Source organism: Bactrocera oleae, chromosome 2 (assembly GCF_042242935.1).
Source record: "Bactrocera oleae isolate idBacOlea1 chromosome 2, idBacOlea1, whole genome shotgun sequence".
NCBI classification, from domain to species: Eukaryota; Metazoa; Arthropoda; class Insecta; order Diptera; family Tephritidae; genus Bactrocera; species Bactrocera oleae.
The window spans coordinates 58981339-59001948 of NC_091536.1; the positions used below are offsets into that span (position 1 = coordinate 58981339).

Consider the following 20610-nt stretch of genomic DNA (forward strand, 5'->3'; position numbering starts at 1 on the left):
TCAGCCGCTAAGTAGTTGAATGTAATGCAAATGTGCCGAAAAATGTCGTTAAATAAAAACCATAAATTACACTTGTGCAAATTATTTTAAACACAAATTCAAATTATTTGCAAATTATATCGCTTGACTTTTCATTCGGTTGCTCGTAAATATATGTGACTTTAATGAGTCGACATTTACGAATTTAAATTATCATTATTGTAATTTCGTTTAAAATGGTTATTCAAAGAAATAAGCTATTGTGCGACGGCTATAAGGAGAGATACACTTCATGACCACAGGGCGTATGAGTGATATTTCGCTTTGTGCTGTAAAGGGTGATCCATTTCGAAACTCCCTACTGTTTTTAAGATACATAAAATTCAAATTTAATGTAATATTTTTAAAAGATTATCTTTTTTAAATGTTGGCCGCGGCTACGTCTCAGATGGTCCATCCGTTGAGTCCAATTTTCGATGACCCATTCGAGTATTTCGACTGGTAACTTGTGAATAACACGCCAAGGGCGCGAATCGAAGTGGAATTGTCCGCACAGACCTTAGACTTCACATATCCTCACAGGAAAAAATCCAACGGTGTGATATCACACGATCTACGTGGCCAATCGACCGGCCCTAAACGTGATATTATCTGATCACTGAAGTGTTTTCTCAATAAATCCATTGGTTGACGCGATGTGAAGAAAGTGGTGCCGTTTTGTTGAAACCAAGTGTCGCCGAGATCACGAGCATCAATTTCAGGCATCAAATATCATGGCGCGATAACGGTCTCCATTGACGGTTACCTATCATTGTTGAAGAAATATGGCCCGATGCTTCCACCGGTTCGGAAACATTAGTGTGGTTGTTTTTTCTGGATAAACTGGCAGCTCTTGAATCTCTTCGGGTCTTTTTTTCGGCTCGAAAACATCGGTGCGAAGCGATGTCGCTTGGGAAGGTCGAGCAGCTTCAGTTCTAGCACAAGTTGTAGTTTGTACGATTGAAATTTTAGATCTCGACGTAATATGCGCCATATTCGGTTGAACATTTGTAAACATTGTTTAGGCGTCAGTCTTTCCATGATAAAATGACAAACAATACAAGAACAAAAATAACATATGAACTTGACAGGACTTATGCATGATCTGTCAAAAAAAGGCTATTGAAAAAAGTACCTCTACTTGAATCAACCGTTCTTTATAAAATTGTCAATAATCATTCATTTGTGATATTATGTTAGAAAATAACTGTTTATTTCTACAATAAATTAAGTAGAATACCACAATATTTCTTGACCAAATTAACCGGTCGCTGGTACATCAAAACAGATGCTGTGCCCACTGAAGAGAGAGAATGCGCACAATTTCATAGTAATTTTATTGAAATGGCATTTGATTTAAATCTCAAGTCGCCCTTAGATGTCTCGAATGTAACCATGTTATTGTGCTGGCAATGTTGTTTATATTATATACATCTGTTCATATATAAAATACAATTGTGTCTTGCATTATATTGGGTGTACGCAATAATTCGTGCGGTTTTTTTCGTAGAGGTCCCCATTGATCGTCTGACCCGATTTCAATAGCTCATAATAGAGCACACCCTTGTAGTCCCACCAAATACATAGCATAACCTTGGCCCCATGGATATTCGGCTTTGCCGTGGATGTCGATGGTTGGCCGGGCTTCACATCCGATCTCTTGCGCTTTGGGTTATCATAATGAATCAATTTTTCATCGCCAGTGACAATCCGATGCAAAAATGACTTCTTTTGGTAGCGTTGAAGCAACATTTCCGACATGCAGAATCGACGTTCGACGTCCCTTGGCTTTAATTCATAAGGCACCCAATTTTCAAGCTTCTGGATGAATCCTAATGATTTTAATCGTCTGGAAACGGTTGCTTGATCAACTCCTAATACTTTTGCCAGTTTTTCCTGCGTCTGGCATGCATCTGCGTCGGGCAGTGTCTCCAATTCTTCGTTTTGAAATTTGTTTGGCTGTCCGGGTCATTGTCCGTCGTCTAAGTCGAAATTGCCTCTTTTAAACCGTGCAAATCACTTTTGGCACGTTCGTTCGGCTAAAGCATGGTCACCACAAACGTCCAATAAACTACGATGTCCTTCGGTAGCACTTTTCTTCGTGTTAAAATAATGAAGAAAAACTCCCTGCATAAACACTTTATCTGGTACAAATTTCGACATTTTCAAATGAATGAAGCAAATTGTTGTTCACGCTAAAACAAATGACATCTACTGAAAATGACGCGAAATGACAGTACCTTTGAAATGAATATAGCCACAGATGAACACGACGCGAAATAATAATAGTAGAGCCCTCGATTAGAAAACCGCACGAATTATTTTATATTTATATTTACAGTAGATAAATAGTGCATATATATAATATATACCTATATATATACAAGAGTTGCAAGATAGCATTAATATATTAAATACTGACGCTGAAGTAATTTATTCATTATACAATTAGAAGCTTTAAGCTTCATAAGAAAGAGAGGTCTGTTAAATTCAAGATTTTTTTTTACAGAAACTCCAAAAAAAGTATTTATGATTTTTTCCAGAAAATAAAAATATTGTAAAATATACTGACGGTTTTTTGTCAATTCTGTTCAACGCTCAAATATCTATGTAAATTTTTATATGACTATGTAGAAATTTGAAAATCATTTAACATTTTTATACTCTCGCAATATGTTGCTGCAGAGTTAAATACTTTTGTTGACCTAACTGTTGTTTATTTCACCTAAAACTATTCAAGACAGATAAAGAGTTATATATGTAAATGATCAGAATGGGAATCTGTTCGGTCACTCTGCAACTTGGGTAAAAATTGCGACATGAATCGACAAAACCTTGTAGGCGTATTCTTTGGCACCAGTTCCTACATAAAGGTTTTGTTGTATTCTACCATGTGCATGACATCATATTGATATGAAAATGGGCAACATCGGACAACATCCAGGCCTACTTTTCATATGTCAGAATTTTAGATTCTACCTGATTCTTTTAGATTACAGTTTAAAAATAAAATTTCAAAAACATATTGGAGTAATATATATCACTCAATATATAAAGTTAGCAAAATTAAGTGGAGGTAAAGTATTGGATATACCATAGTTTATCGTAGAAAATGTTTAAAATCGGCTTCCCATATACAGTGGCCGAATATAGCGAGTCTTATGTACAACATAATTTATAAAATAAATAACCAAATACATTCAGTTTAAAATATATAAGTAATTTAATTAAACAATAACAAAATTTGCACAATTTATTAATTTTTTACAAAAACAGTTTTCAATTCGCGCCTGTTTTCGCCGTCGTGGCTAATCAGTTTTGTATTTTCGAAATCTAAGTGAAAAACAAGGCAACCTATTCTACCAAGTTCTTCGTGTGTACTATGACTCTTGTTGAAGCAATATCTTTTCATCTTTAGTTTAAGCAAAAAAATCAAATAAAATGAAGTTTGTTTTCAAAAGATTACAAAAAATGGAATTATCTCTATGTATTTAGACGTTCACAAATACATTTTAATATGCAAAAACACATATATCATATTATCTTAATTAAAGCTGGTTACGATTCAAATAACAAATTTTAACTCGTCATTGAAATTCGGACTAATCCATGGAACATACCGTAGTCATAAAAAATATTGTTGCGTGATTCCAAATAAATACTAAATTATTAAAGTAATGAAAATTAATGAAAATTTACATCTATCTAATGTAATATCTAAGTAAAACAAATTTCGTGAAAATATTGGTTTCATTTGCTTAACTTTTTAATATTTTATAAGAGCCAGATGTCATATAAGATCTGCGTAATCTCTTTAAAAGAATTAGTGCAATTAGCTCTTACACTCTTACACACTTCTTTGAGTTTACACACATGCAAACACAAACAGTGCAAATCCGTACACACACATTTGCAACGTGTGTGCATGATGATGTAATAAAGCTTAAATAGGGTTTTATTGCATGAAAAGGCAATTTGGCATTAGCCTGCCACTTAAGGCGACCTAATGTATGCTTGTATGCTATATTTATGAGCAGTTAAAATTTACATATGATAAGTGAAAGTAGGCTTAAATCGTGATATAAAAAGATGACTTCAAAGTAAAAAAAATATTGGGGTACAAGTGTGCTTTGGAAAAGCGGGGATATTTATTCGAAAGCGTATTTATTCCAGCACACAAAGACATATTTTAAAGGCAAGAGATAATTGGCATAATTAAGTCAGAAACACACTCTAACAAAAGTTTGCAGTGAAGGGGGAAGCAGGGGGAAAAAGCAAATAATTCCATGCGAAAAGAACGAATGTTCATCGTTAGCATTATGGCTAAAGCGCTGAGAAGCGATATAGATTAATCACGTGAAAACATAAAGCTCACACTACTTAGCACCCAATTCAGGAAGCATTAACGGTTATTTTCTTATGTTTAAACATAAAAAAAATTAGCGCTCTAAAAGTGATGATATTTTTCCTTCCGAAGTTTAAAGATATGTCAGCTTAACTATTCGTAATTGCGTTATCTGTGGTGCCTACGTATATCTCCTTAATTACAATATTTATTCATTTTTAGGTTTTTAGGAATCAAACTGTAATGTTGTATAAGTGGCACTATTCTTAGATAATGGGCGTATTCTTCTAACTAAACGGAAAAGAGCAAAAGTATTTGCAGTTTTTGGGGAAAATGTCAGACAGAACACTTCAATCTAAAGCATCACATTAAATCATTACAATTCGTCTCTGCTAAAGGGATTGTTGTCCCTGGTCTGCACTTGTGTGAATGCAAGACGTTTTCGATCAAGAGTGGATGACAAGAGGTCCGTTGTACTAACTGCGCAAGGTTCATCTTGTCGTAATTTCCGGAGTTCTAATTAGTCATTGCCCACTTTTGATGTGAAGCTAAAAATTTTGTTTGATATTTCTTGGAAAAAGGCGAGATAGAACCATTTCGTCACCTTTTGCCGAACTAAAAGGCCAGCCTTAATAACTAACATAGCTTAACTCGACATGGAAATTACCACTTTTGGACATAAGAAGATATTATGAAAGAATAGTACATATCTAAGCAGAAAAAGTTTTACTACCATTGTAGAGTTCTGGAACCGTTGCCCTTCAGAAAAAAGAAGACAGTTGCGAGTCAAAATTTTAAATGTTGGTTTTGGAGAAAATACGGCCCGACGGCATTAACTTTTCCATACTCATCCATGCCTTTATATAATTGCAAGTGGTTATTAAAATAACTAATAAATGATTTTAATGGGCAATATTTCTATAGCTAAATACCATTGCAAGCACAGAGTTTAACGAATATTTAAGTTTTTTTAACATAACCATGATTATGGTAGTAAACACATAGGAAACATGTAAATATTATTTTACGGCTAAATATCTGTATTTGATGCCCGAAGTGCGAGGTGTATGCAATTTACAACACACCAAAACATAATAGTTAGTACAAATAATAAACACGCACACACATAGCCATAATTACGGAAACACATGTACCACGTGTGGGTTTTCACATAAAATACACCAACAAACCGCAAACCAGAAAGAAGAGGAGGTAACGCGCGCACGTGAGCAAATAAAGTTTTGCGGAAGTTTTCTGCATAGCTGTGTGTATATGCACACATGTACGGTATATATATTTTTAATTTATATACGTGTGGATGTGTGTGCGAAAGAGCGTAAACGGTATACCACGTGCCCACCAAAAATGCACCTGGTGTACCAACTGCTCATGCAAAGCCGAATGATATATAACATTATGGTGTCACTAAACATATTTAATGTTTATTCGATATGTGTTTCGTAAAGAAAGTCAAGATGACCCATTTTGTGGAATCTTGCACAAAACTTTTTAAACGAAATTCGTATATTATTCGAAAAATTATATAATCTCTCATATTTCACAGGAAGTAACAATTTTGTTTATCTAACGTCTGCTTATAATACCTAAAATAAATAATAAGATAGACATAGATACCAAAATGGTTAAAATCCCGATCGATGTCCGCCATATGTTCTGTGGCATCCTGAGGAGATTGGTGTACAAGTTTTTAAAATTTTGGCTTGGCCCAACTAATAGCGAACTAATAAAATTTGGCCAACTCGCTATCAGGGAAAACGAAAAATCATTTAGCGAACTAATGCTAGATGCTAGCAAAAATCAGCAGCAGATGGAAATGTTTTATTGAGATCCTATGTGGAAGATATAGGAAATGATAATGATGACGAACTCGCTAAAGGGGCACTTTTGAAGCATTAAATTTTGCAGCAAAGTTGGTTCGAATGGAATGCGTGTGACAATACATAAATGGTATACAGTTATTGGGTATAGTGGCGCTAGCGACGGGTCTGAGGTGATTGTGTTTATTTTTGTCTACAAATGTTGCTGATATATTCGGCAGAAAGTTCACTAGAATAGTTAAAGCAATATAGCATTTGGCAAAATTTGACGCGGAGTGACGTTGGCAAGCATCTACTGGACTCGTACCAACAGACCTCTCGGACTTTCAGGTCTGTCACGTTTCATACGTGTGACACGTTTCATACCCAAAACATTAACTAAACTGTGTTCACTCGATATTCAGAAGAGATCTTAAGATCATCTGCTATCTCTCTGATATCAAACGGCGATTTTTCTGTTTCCTTAACTTTTTTGATCTTTTTTGACAGAGGTAGATGAACGACTCACTTTAGTTAAGTTTTCAATGACTTCACGACCTTCACTGAATGCTTTTTGCTACTCAAATATTTGTGTTTATGATCAAGTAGACTCCCCAACACACTTCCGCAACATTTTCAATGATTCCGTTAGCGTGAACCTAGCCTGGAACCATAAAATTTCAAGCAAACTCATAGTTAATTTTTTTCCATGGTAAAAATCACCGATTTCACTTTCCGCGTCGTAAACAAACGCCTGCCAAACAAACACTAATTGACATATAGATATCAAGCTTCACACGAGCATGAAAAAAGGTTGTACCAATCTTGAAAAAAAAATGAATGGAAAAAACCATTCCGGATTCGGTAATCTTGGGAAGATATTTACATATTGGTCGATATACACGATATAAAGTCAAGCAAAAGTTTGAAAATCCTTCTATTATGCGGTAGTATTAATCTGGTTTTATTCATTTTTAGCACCAGGGAAAGCTGGTCTATTTTTATATTTTTTACTTAGATAGACTGAAAGACATTCTGAACTCAATTTGTCTCGTCATCCTGATCATTTGAATATATATGTATGTATAACTCTAGATCTATCACCACTAGCTTTAGGTATTATAAATGAACGTTAGGTGAATAAAATTATAATAATCTGTGGATTCTGTTGCGATAGTATGAGAATAAGTTTTTTGTAACATTTGTATGATTACCTTTTTATCTCATTCCGGAGGTGGTATTCCTAATCCCAAATATGGAAGATTACATATTTTGTATAGAAGGTCTCTTAAAGACACTTAAGAAGCAGGAAACTTTACAAGAACTTAAAGGACCCAAATATAGTTTAACTAGTTCTCGCTGGGTTGCTTTGCGTTCGTGCTCCTCTACACTATTCTTCATAACAGCACACAAACTCCATTGTCTCCTTTTCCTATATCTTATTAGAAAAATTCCTTGCAAAACACAACTCAATACTATTAATCCAACATATTGTGTTTTTGTTATCTGCACATTAAATTTGCCAACAACAGTTTTTACCTTTTTATTCTCCCTTTGCATTAATATATTGTCCGGAAAATGAGCGCATTTTATCATCCAATTGTATTTGTGAATGTCGACAAAAGTTGATTTGTAAACACAATCTCGTGAATAATTCACTTGTACGAGTATGTACACCTGTAAGCTTTTCACCTACCCCAATGAACTTCATAAGTTCACACCAATGACAACTAGCTGAAACAGAACCGTAAACATTTTTGTTGCTTGTATGCTCAAATTAATGCGAAAATGTTATTGAACAATTTCTAAGCTTATGCGAAAATACTTTGAACGTTTCGGTGTATTTGTTGCACCAACATTTCTAGTTCGGTATAAACTGAAACTACATATTGTTGAATAAGGGAGTGAAATTTTATTGAATTGAAAGTGCCCAATCCAAATTGCTGAGTTCGAAATCTTGCTAATTTGTTGCTGATATTACCGCGGTAACGGCTTTCAATACGATCGGTAATGTTTTTTCCGACGTTGACTGCATTGATGTTTCTGTAATTTTATACTTTCGATTTATTATGACTGAATACAAAACCATCATTCGTACGAGTATTGTGCTGCGGGGAAAAGCATGCACGCTACTCGAAAAGGGCGAAACCAAACTGTTTATCTTCGAAAGAAAGTTCCTAAGAAAAATCTTTTGAGCAATAAAAGATAAAGACGAGTGGCGTTTAAGATATATCCAAGAGCTAGACCAACCTATAAAAGAAGGAAATGTTATGCTTTATCAAAGCGCACCGGCTAAGAGGGCTCGACCATGTAACGAGAATGGAGAACAAGAGAGCGCAGAAAAAAATTGTAGAGGCCACAGCATTCCCCACTATAGCAAGGGAAGGCCGCGATCAATATGGATTGACGACCTCTAGAACGAAGATATGAATGTCGTACCATACATAGACAAACGGTTCAACGTTCAATAAAACAATTTATTCGATCTTGGTATTGGTATATCAATAATTCGCAGTTAATTAACTGAACTTAGAAAGAGCGCTCATTAAAAATCGACTATCCCATTCTGCGAATTTAAACCCGTACGGAAATCTTTCCCCAACTTTAAATTGTTTAATAACTCATCTCAATCATAAATGAAGCTCTCACTGCTTGTAAAGAAATCAAAATTTCGAAATATGCACAAGTTCGAGATGTCAAGCAAAGTTTGCGCTGATTACTATGAATATAATGTCAGTTGCAACAACATTACTGCACAACAAAGCACTTAAGGAGCATTTGAAGTGAATTGAGCTTGGCCATTTACGAATGCATGTACATTGGTATTCAATCAAATGATTAAATCACAAGCATTTCAATTGAGGCACTCAACTACATGAGTGGCCAAGCCAATCCAAGCCAAGCCAAGCCAATTCAAGGCGAATCAAATATTTGCACAAATTGGTCATTTGTGTGGCAAAGCAAACAAATACCAAGTAATATTATGTTAATATTTGCACAATTTTCCACACACGCACATGCACATGGATGCTGGCCATTTGCATTAATTGAGGGGCTCGTGCAAGCGCTGTGACCACCAAAAGCGTGAATTACTTAGAGCCACCACTTTGTAAAGAGCTTGAGCTGTGGAGCTGGAGCGTTATTTCGTAATTGTTGCTTAGCATTTGACAAACGAATTGGCCGCTGAAAGAATGTCAATGCGTTTCTTCACATATATGTGGGTGTATGTGTGTTCATTTTCGCATGTGTGCGGCCATAAGAATGCACATAAATTTTCAAGCAGTTGACTACGCATATAAACTAGCCGATTTGGAAGCATTTAATGATTACACATGAATTATTCTAAAAGCATGCGAGTGTGCACTCGATTCTTAGCTATACAAGTTAGCCACAATGGTATTTGCTAAATAAATATTGGCATACACACATATTGACTCCACCGATGGTAAATTCAAGGTAACCAGAGACCGAATAATCGATTGATTGCGTTGCATGACTGTCGAGAGTTTATACCAAGTGTTTGCCTTTTGCATGTAAATATGAGTTTTACCGAATGTCATTTACAGTGTGCTGCCATTTTTGAGGTGGTTGATTATGGAGTGGGCCTCTGATGTCCTAATAACAAAGGCAATGGAAATTTTTCTCGCAAGGTTGTAATGCGTCCAAGGACTTTGATTAAAGAAATACAAACAAGAATCAGGTTTTTGCTTAAATATTCAAATATAATAAACCCCCGAAAATTGACTGACTTAGTACACAAATGCGACCTTGCGATGACGCATTTGTCATTAATTGATTGGTTAGGCTTAGCCGGGTCAGAGCGGTTATTTAAACTCGTCACATACCAAGACGGCAGTTCCTTTATGAAAACGTTGAGATAATATGGCAATATTATTTTTGATAAAGTAAAGGCTACAATAAAGCCCTTCTACTATCCACCAACTGCCACCAACATTTCGATTTTTTCGATTGACTACTCTCCAACGCTTGACGAATCAAAGGTGGCTTGTATATACTAACATGGCTGAAAATTTCGTTCTACGAGAGGTCGCCAATAGTGTCGCCACCACGGCTCCGTTTGCATATATCCCTGCGTTTACACCAATTTTCGATGACCCGGTGCAGCATTTCGGTTGGAACTTCGGCTATAGTGAATTAGAGTAAAAAGCAACAAAATGTCTAAGCACAAAATTTTATACATCTATCTTGAGTTCAGGAATCAGGTTCATAATAATAGCTTATGGCACAGGTCTCGATGAAAGAGAGTGAAATCAAAATTTTCATTTAAAAAGATTTTAGAAAACATTTGTACAACATTCTAGTTCACAATAGCGGAAAAAGGAAAGTCAAAGAAAAAGTTAAAGAACAAATAACATCTACAAATCTCAAATTTCTAAACGTACTAGTTTTCTGCGAACACAGTATGTGAAATGAAAGGATTCAGCCAAACGGAACTTTTCTTAGCACACGCGCACTGATAGACACATTACATATATGGAGACTCGCACAAACACTAATTCCCATGAGTATGCGTCTCAAGTGGCTTTCTACTAATGTGTTAAGCGATGAAATTAAATACACTTAAATAAATAACACAAAACTGGGCTAAAGCTGCCAGACATAATGAAATCGAGCTGCACAACTCTGACAGTGCGTTAAAGACAGGAGCAGCATCCGCTCGTGGACTTGGCTGAACTTGCGTGAGTATTCACAAGACTTTTGATACAACTTTTGTTTACACACAAAACAAACTGCTCACATGTGTGAGTATATGTGTATATCTATGTAGATATGTCATATAAATACATAGAGCATATAAGTAATAATATAATTATAGAATTATTTCAGACCAATATATACATATGTAATGTATTCACTTTTTTGGTCTTTTGAATATTTCCTTCACAAAGTATTGTAATTAACACATTTATCAAAGCTCAACCCTTTAGGTCACTTCACATAAGGACTGAGCTTAATAGGCTACTTAAAGTGCGGTCTTTAATTATATTCTTACAAATCATATGGATTTGGTGTTTTTAGAGTAGGCGAAGCCTCGAAAGCCAAAGTGCGGAGCTTTAATCCACTAAACCTAACCTACTCGCAACTACAGACTCTCCCACGGAACGATCGGTTAAAAATTCCTTCGTGGGAGTCACAGGACATATTAAGTATCCTCTATTTTGCAGACTTGGATGTCTGGTATCAGTCTGTGGATCCACCTTCCTTTGGATGAGGATTGCGACCGCTGCTGCCACAATTTGGTGCTCTTGTACCTTTTCTTTGTCCTTACAGATATTGTTTTATGCGCTGATAGTTGATATAATCACTCGAGTTATTCTCCCTGGATGTCAATGGGCGGCATACTGGCTTTAATTTAGCACAGTCAGTTAATATGGTTCGGAAAGCACTACTTATTGATCCTGCATAGGATTTGATGTCTAGAGCCTGAGTCGCAGCCTCTGTTTGTCATAATTCTTTATAATGTGTTATATTTACTTTTTTTGGTTGCTGTCTTCTTCGCACCCCTTAACACATGTGGTTCCATAAGAGGGAGCTTAGACAGAGCCTTGTATTACTCCACCCGAGATAGAGTAACCCTTGGTGCCTTCGTCAGTATCGAAAATCAGCCTTCTGTTTTTAAAATAGCTCATAATGATATTTATGAAGTATACAGGTGCGCGTATTTCATTCAGAGATTTGCATTGTGTCGAGAATGCACAGAGGTCGGTACAATGAAGGTTCATCTGTTGTTTTTTTTTGGTTTTGGGAGGAGAACCAAACGCGGTGCCTTGCATGTATCAGAGAACACCTCTTCTTTTATACAAGCGTTATACATTTTAGCGAACAGATAAGGTTGTAAGGTTGTAACTTCCTTCAGAGATGTGTTGGGTATGCCATCCATTCTAGTCGCCTTGTTGTTTTTTTCTATGGCGACAGTTCTTTTTCAGTGACTGAATCTGATCGTGTTTCGAAAATAATGTTTATGCTGCTTTTTTAAATATCGACATACAGATTTTGTAAGCTGTTCCCCAGTGGTCTTTATTTGCTTCTTCACAGAGCTTATTAAAACATAATTTTTTGCTGCCGGTAATTGCCGACTTCAGGAGCTGCTTTTGCTTCCTTCAGTCGATTTTCGTTGGCTGGTTACGCTGTAAGCGATGTCTGGCTGAGTTATAGTGCTTTCTTATCGTGAATTCTTCTTTATTCAATCAATATACTGGCCGCTGCTTGTTCTGATGTGTTGTTCCTCACATTGTTGTATACGAATACGTCGTGTGTTTGGAAGACCAACATAGCTTCCTTTAGAGTTTTCAAGTGGGACCACTTTTAGAAGAGCCAAAAACGGAGTACAAAGGTTAATTGATAATGATTCTCTCTCGTTTCTCCAAGTTTCAGCACTCTAGTAATTTTATTGATTTTATTATTTATTATTTAATAATACATTTTCTACAAGAGCATGTCTACATGCATATCAAGAGACGTACATACATTCATGAAATTTTCCCTAAAATAATAATTTTTTTTTTTTTTGAAAATTGAACACAAAAAATGTTTTAGGCATAAGATAATTACTTTTGTTTTAAATTATATCAAACAATCCCACAGAATATGCTTCAAGCAACCAAGAGCACGCATGCTTTTCGAATTGAATATTTTCCTAATATTTTCGAATAATTCACAATCAACTGTGTTGGAAAAAAGAATATTTTAGGAATTTTTCATTTATCAATTCAGCTTGGATGTTTGAAATAATTAAAATAGATTTTAATAAGTAATTCATTTGTTACAAGTAAAAAGGACCTTTGTTTTGAAAATAGACCTTTAATGAAGTATTACCTTCCTTGTTTAAATTATGTTCTAAAGGATGTAAAAGAAGTTTTTAGTACCGCTAAAGCTAACGGCCGTCTCCCTTCCTTTTCCTAAAAAATATTTTTCATTTCTCAACATTCTCGACAAATGTGTGAACTAATTTTTTTTGATAGATAAGTTCCCGTCTATAAGCAAGGCAATTTTATACATATCAGTTATGTGTTTAGTTAGTCTTATCAAGACGATACCGTTGTTAGTGAGGTAAGGTATTCCCTAACTAATCTTGATCTCATTTTTAATGAGCTTATGGACTTGAAAAACACGCTATATATTGATGAATTAATCCCGGCAGCCTTAACACTACAACTGTGGAGAAAATATTGGTAGTATTCAGCGAAGCGATGATCCAAATGATCCAGTAAAAAATAAAAGCGTGTTAGTATTCCGAAATTTTCTTTTTTCCCATCTGCATGTTTATATTCCCAGCTTTTGTGAGAAACTTTCGCGACCATACACCATACCATATCGGCTATATCGATGGAAGCTATATGCAGAAGGGTATTAAGAGCCATGGTTGTTATGGTCCTTAGTGCTGAATGCTCGAAATTCTTCGCAATTTTAGCTCTTTCGAAACTCACTTGAGAGACCTTTTTTTTTGCCAATATAACAAAAAAAAACGCTAACTTCGTTTGCACTAAAGCTATAATACCCTTCACAAAAAGGGTATTTAGAATAACTTGCTTCCGATTATACAGTTTGTATGACAACAATATGCTATAGTGATTCGTTCTGAACCATTTCTTCGGAGATTCCATTATTGCCGTAGATAATAATTCCGTCCAAATTTCATGAAGATATCTCGTCAAATGAAAAAGTTTTCCGAACAAGAACTTGATATCGATTGTATGGCAGCTATATGTTATAGTGGTATGATATCGGCCATTCCGGCAAATAAGTAGCTTCTTAGTGAGAAACGGTCATATGCTAAATTAAAGATCGATATCTCAAAAACTGAGATACTAGTTCGCGTATATACAGACAGACAGATGGACAGACAGACGGACATGGCTAAATCAACTCAGCTAATCATGCTCCTCATTTATGTATATATTTTATAGGGTCTCCGACGTTTCCTTCTGGATGTTACAAACTGCGTGGCAAACTTAATATACCCTGTTCAAGGTATAAAAATATGGCTTTACGTCTATGCAAAATATGTATAGTACAGTAACAACACCACATTTACCATGAAGTTCTTATGTAGTCGTATATTTAAGCTAGGCACCTTTAAGCTTGTGCCATGGAAGAATTTGGTAATGTGTAAACTTTTCGAAAATAAAACAGCGAGGTACTACGTTTAAAGACTCTTTGCTTTTGACAAATATACCACCACGCGTGGAGTGCTTCAGCAAACATAAGGGCAGTACTGCGTATACGCAACCTCATTTTATTTTAAAACTCTCACGCGTTCCTCATTCACCCCTCAGTTCGTATGGACGATCTACTACACATGCACACAATAACGGCTACAAATGTGTTCGTTGTTTGGGCAAGCAGAGCTGGATGGAAGCTGTTTGTGCAAACGGTAATGCTATGCGCTCTGAGCTATGTTCACTTCGCTGTTGGTGGTAAATTTGCTACGTCTTTTAACGCTCGTGTTCACATTTCACCATGTGCTATACACAAATTTGTGCGTTCATTGTAAAATAAAAGCGGCTCATTAGCATTTTATCTGAAGCATTTCGTATACTTAAATTGATTGCTTAAAATAAAGAAAACGGTTTAATTCGTGGGGCAATTATATATGTGAGTTGTAGACAGAAATCACATGAGAGATATAATAAATTGCCGATAGTTTTATTCTCTAAAAGTTACTTTTCAAAAACTAGTCAAAGACCTTTAATCGTGAACGTTTAAAGAATAAATTTTTTGTTTGCAACATTACATATTAAACTAAGCACTTTATATACTTTTTTTAAATTTTCTAATCGAAAACCACAAATATAAATAAGTTTGTCACATTTCGAAATGAAATAGCATCTTTAATATTACCAGGAAATACAAGTATATGTAATTTCGAATTGAAAGGAGTAGAAGGCTCGCTACTAAAGATTCTTCGTTAACTGTTGAAATCAGTACTCATGGGGAAGTTATCGTATTTCAGAAAAGAGAGAGTATACAAATATACTTTCAGAATACAAAATCAAATAATTCTCTCAAGTAAAACGGATTTTCAAATGATTTAGCTTCTAGGCTTCAATAGAGATGACATTTGTGTTACGACATATTTTATCTCAGATCAGCGAAAACTTTCTAGAAAGCATTCTTCTTATTATTTTAACAAACAATCCTTTAAGCATTTTTCTTCACTTTACAAACAAATGTATTGAATCGACTACATTTTATCCGGTTCACAGCTCTGAATGTAATCACTATTCATATCAGTGAATTTCGTTTTTTTTTCCAGGTGTTTACCTATGTTGCCATTAAAGTAAAGCTATTTGTGTTGTGCATATCTGAAAATTTAGAATAAATAAATTATTTTTACCGTCAAAACAAAATTCAAAAACAAAATTTTGCACCTTTTTTCATAGGAATATCATTATGAATTTATTGGCTTGAACGACCACATGTGTTTTCATTATTACTTATCTTAGCGTCACAAGGAACGTTTCAAAACGCTAAAGTTTACTTTACGGTGTACTCATGTGATGCTTCGACGGATACCTACGAAAGAAGCAAACTATATGACGACATAGTACAATAACGGCCCTGTGTGAGCGTTCAAGAGAACAATTAATCTTTTTATTATATATATCTGGGTTTCTACAGTTTAGTTTCAAAATCAAGATATTCGGGTACGGTCTGTATTATACTTTCACATACAAACGAAGAGATCGAATAATTTTTAAATCCTGTACGGGGTATATTAAGTTTGCCACGAAGTTTGTAACACCCAGAATGAAACGTAGGAAACCCTATAAAATATAATATATACATAAATGATCAGCATGATGAGCTGGATTGATTTGGCCATGTCAGTTTGTCCCTCTGTCTGTATATACGCGAATTAGTCCCTCAGTTTTTAAGCTATCGATCTGAAATTTTGCACCTGTCCTTTTCTTACTAATAAGCTGCTCATTTGTGGGAACGGCCGATATCGATATCAAATTGAGCAATCGAAACCAAGTGCTTGTACGGAAAACTCTTTCATTTGACGAGGTATCTTCTTGAAATTATATCGGAATCAGGTTCTTGTAAGTAGCCTTTGTATTTGTGAAGGGTATTATAGCTTCAGTGCAACCGAAGTTAACGTTTTTTCTTATTTGATGTGATTTAAAAATGAAATGTTTTATTCCGAATTCACATATTTAAGTGTAATTTCAGAACGAAAAATTTAAGGCGCTTGGTTTGTTCTTTACGTTCATGCCAACAAGGTATATGTGCTCGGAGTAAGGTTGTAAAGGGATTTTTCTGTTAAAAGCTCTCTATTGACTTAAGTTAGCTTCATGATACCAATCCATTGAAGTTTTTTTGTAAGCAGAAGTGGCTCCAATTAAGGAAACGGTAGAGGCACTGCTTCGAAGTGCAACCTCTCTGACCGCGCGCTCAATGTTACTCAAAAGTGTCTGACCTCTAGCAATATCATCAACTTATTTCTATATCAGACTGGCTTCAGTTCATGGCCATAGCGAAATCACCGGAAACTGCATACTGATATGCTCATAACAAAGGGAATCCTTATCCCAATCTAATCAGACTGGTAAGGATTGGCTACATGATATTTTTCTGGATCAAGGTGGAATGTAAAAGGTCTATTGAACTACTTGCCCTTAGCGTCTTACCGCAACGACGGGAGTTCTTACTGGACACTGCCTCACTGAATCTCACACGGTAAGTCTTCCACTCTCCAACCGAACAAGACACAATGGCTGGAATAGAGATTACCTGCCTCAACAATTTTATGGCAGCTTCAAGGAGCTTTGTTGATATGTGGCGGTCTTTTGATTACAAGGAACCGAAGTATCAGTCTGAGTACCTAACCTAACTTCAGCTTTAATCTAATCTTTGCGAAGTCATTATTTTGCATTACTCACGACAGCAACGAATACAGACACTATCTCAAAAAAAGTTTGGAGTTAAAAACGTATGTTTTATCAAATATTCTTAAACAGAATTTGAAATGAAATTTAATAGCTTCTCGTCTCTTATAAATTAGCTCCATTTCCTTAAAATAACGACATATTGCTTAGGGGACATAGGCATGTAGGTAGGTAGAGTGGATGTCTGACGACGCAACTTGGCCTTTAGGAAGCCCATTGTAAACCATCCTGTACTTTTCATGAACTTCATCGATACAAAAAGTTTTTTTTTGTTCAACCAAGAAACCTCCTACCAATAGTTGCGATTTTTTTCATATAAAAGCCTGCTGCTTCGAAGTTTGTCGATTCAATATGTACAAGTCAGAGGCATATAAGTTCCCTCTTTGTCGGAGTCTGATTGTAGGATAGTGCCTGCTAAAGTCCCAAAACCACTTGATTATAAAGTTTTGACCCATCCGTATAGATACTTATCCCTGTGTACCTGGCCACCGCACCCCTTCTTCTCTGGTAGGGAAGGCAATATTGGGAACCGAATTTAGGTTTAATTCTAGCAGATTACGAAAATTCATGGTATTGGGTAGAAAATCGATTTTGCCAAGTATCTTAGAATGTCGCTTATTGCAGACGACTATGAGGCGGGAGTTTCTCAGTGCGAGAGCTGACTTCGCTGCCATCCACTTACAGAACAAGGCTTTGGGCAGTAAATATAAAATAACTTTAGTGGCTGATTTGACGTTGTTCTATCGCTAGATAGCTCTAGTAGTAGCTGCTCTTTGTATGCTTCTGTTCTAATTTGGGCTCCACCATCCTTGAACAGGTGTAGAGTTCTGTAGATGCTTACTTTACCCTAGCGTATAAGTTTAATTCCCGTGGTCAATTCGAACAGCCAAAATTTAGATAAATAAATGACTATAAATGTAAACTTTGAAAAAGTTGCCACGATTAAATTAATGATTTAAAGAAGAAAATTTAATTCGCTTTAATAAAATAAATTATTAAGTTAAGGCCTCTTTCAAGTAGCCCACAGCTATAATTTAAAATGACGCAAAGTCTATATTAAAGCAATTATATTTCGCGCCTTCTGGCAAACTTCTGCCACCCATATTTGGAATCAAAAGCCAATCTATGGTGGACAACAGCAAATTTACATAAAGCCCGTAATATCGCCTTGACAAATCACAAAAGCAAAATATGATTTCGCATGCCGCTGCCCCGCAAGGCGACTCACCATATACAAAGTCAACACGCAGCAAAAGCGAGTTCAATGCCCATTATACTCGCCAAACTTTTTTATTGTGTTACGGTTGTTGTTACTTGTACAGGTTACTTGCACAGGGCTACAAAATGATGATATATATATATACGACGACAACATAATAAATATTAATACGGCTAGACACTCAAGAGAGGTGTGTGAAAACTAAAATGAAATGTCAAAGCAACGCACACAGTCGCTCAGCCGCAAGACACACTTTTGCCGGAAGCATTAACAGATATTTTTAAGTTTAGTGACCATTAACTGCTGAATTGAGCTGCTCATGCCACACACATAAACACACTCATATTATGTACGAGCTACATCAAGTAAATTTTACTTTCATCGTCTCGTAACAATACACATGCAGGTCTACATATCAACACAATCTATAAAAAAATGTAGGCAGTGATGCGATGAGTAAAGCTTTGCAATTGTCCTCCTTTCATTGTCTTTCCTGTCGCTTGCTCACGTCTCCATGGCACTTTGACTCAGCACCACCCTCTCAAAGATTTAATGGTCAGTTGCACATTGCTGCTATCTGCGTAAAAGCTTCCGTTACGTTGGCATTGCAACAATGTCAGGGGTAGCGCCAGCGTTCCAACAAAGTGTGAATGTGTTAAGCAATGTATAAACAATATCAGTGCTGCGGACGTCTTTGTCTACTACTTTACAATAACAAAACTTACAACTTGTATCTATTTTTATTGTCAAACTCAATATTTTACTTAACGCTTCCCATACTTTCCTTTGGCGACGGCTATGGATACTCGAAGTGACTGGAGCGCACAGTGTGCCGCATACGAAATAACAGACCGATTGCGCTGTCTAAAGTAACCCCCATACCGTTCCCATAGCAAAACTTGTAAATATTCATACTTATTCTCAGATATCATCGAATAAGTAAATAGTTTTGGTCCTTACAATAATTATTAACCGTCTTTAAGATGGAAAATAGGAACTCTACTCCAAATGGAGTACGGAGAGATGTTAGGAGCTCTCAATACAGGTACCGCTGCTGACATTTTCTTATTCATTTATGTTGATCCTCTCACTCTGAATCAGTAGCGTGAGTTATATTTGGATTATTTAAAGCCATATTCAGTCATGTATATCCACTCTCCAAACAGATTCAAAATGCGAATTTATATGAAGATCAGTATCATTATTTGTATCGTTATTATATGTATATACAACCAACAATAAATTTTTTCGCACAATCTGAACTTTATATAAGCAAATTTAAAATAAAACCCATTGGCTGCCCCTCTCATTGAAAGTGAATATATTCTACAGCAATTTGATTTGAGCTTAGTTCTGTTTCCTTAATCAAAATATTTGTTCGCATACATATACGTAAATAGAACGAAGATTAAAATAAACATAACACATAAGTAGATCTCTCCTAAATTAGATGCAATGATATCATCTTGCATTTCTCCCTTTTCATTGTATCTCTTGCAATGACGATATAACTGTATGTGTCTAAGGTGTTGATTTTCAATATCACCAAGTACACAAAGCGTTCGAAATTAGTAGAAAGTATCAAATTCCCAAGAACAATACTTATAGTTTATAACAGCTGTTTTCGAATCGCTCAGTGTGAGACAGTGGCGAAACAAACGCATTATCCTAGCAGTTCAAACAAACTAGCTTACGGCGCAACATTGGGTTAACATCTCTTATAACACAAATTAGCAAGAAATTCTTCTTTCCTCGTCAGCTCATATTAACCTCTTAGCTTCAAGTGGCGTCTATGCCAGTTCAATGAGGTAGCAGGATACTACCTTCAATACTTCAATAAAGTATTAACTATCGGATTCAACCCGCTAATTTTATTCTTGCTTTAAAATGTAAATTTTTGATAAAAGAGTAATGGCGACTCGAGAATGGTTAATAATACTGAAAGACCAGGAAATTTTCGAATTACTTTAGGTATACCTGGATACGGTAAGTATTCTTATAACTATTAGCGAATTCAACGCAATGTACATCACAAAAGCAGCTTGTCAGAAAAGTAAATAAACAGAATTAGAGTTTTGGTTTTTTTGTGGCAACTTATTAAAGTGTCTTAAGTTGGTGGATTCTTTTACTCTTAGGAAGATCAGAACTTTTACATTTTCAATATTATTATTAATTTCAAGCCACTGGTGGGATACTGTTAATTATTACAATACATAATGCACGTATCCAGAAACTTAAGTATACTAAGGCTAAAATAAAAAAAAAATGACGTACATCATATACTATCTCATAGCGTTT

The 20610-nt window shown here is 35.6% G+C and overlaps 1 protein-coding gene across 2 annotated transcripts in view; it reads left to right on the forward strand.

Moving 5' to 3' along the window:
- Nucleotides 1–20610, forward strand: part of Dop1R1 (Dopamine 1-like receptor 1) — a 116133-nt gene that overhangs the window by 12706 nt on the left and 82817 nt on the right. The window lies entirely within an intron of this gene.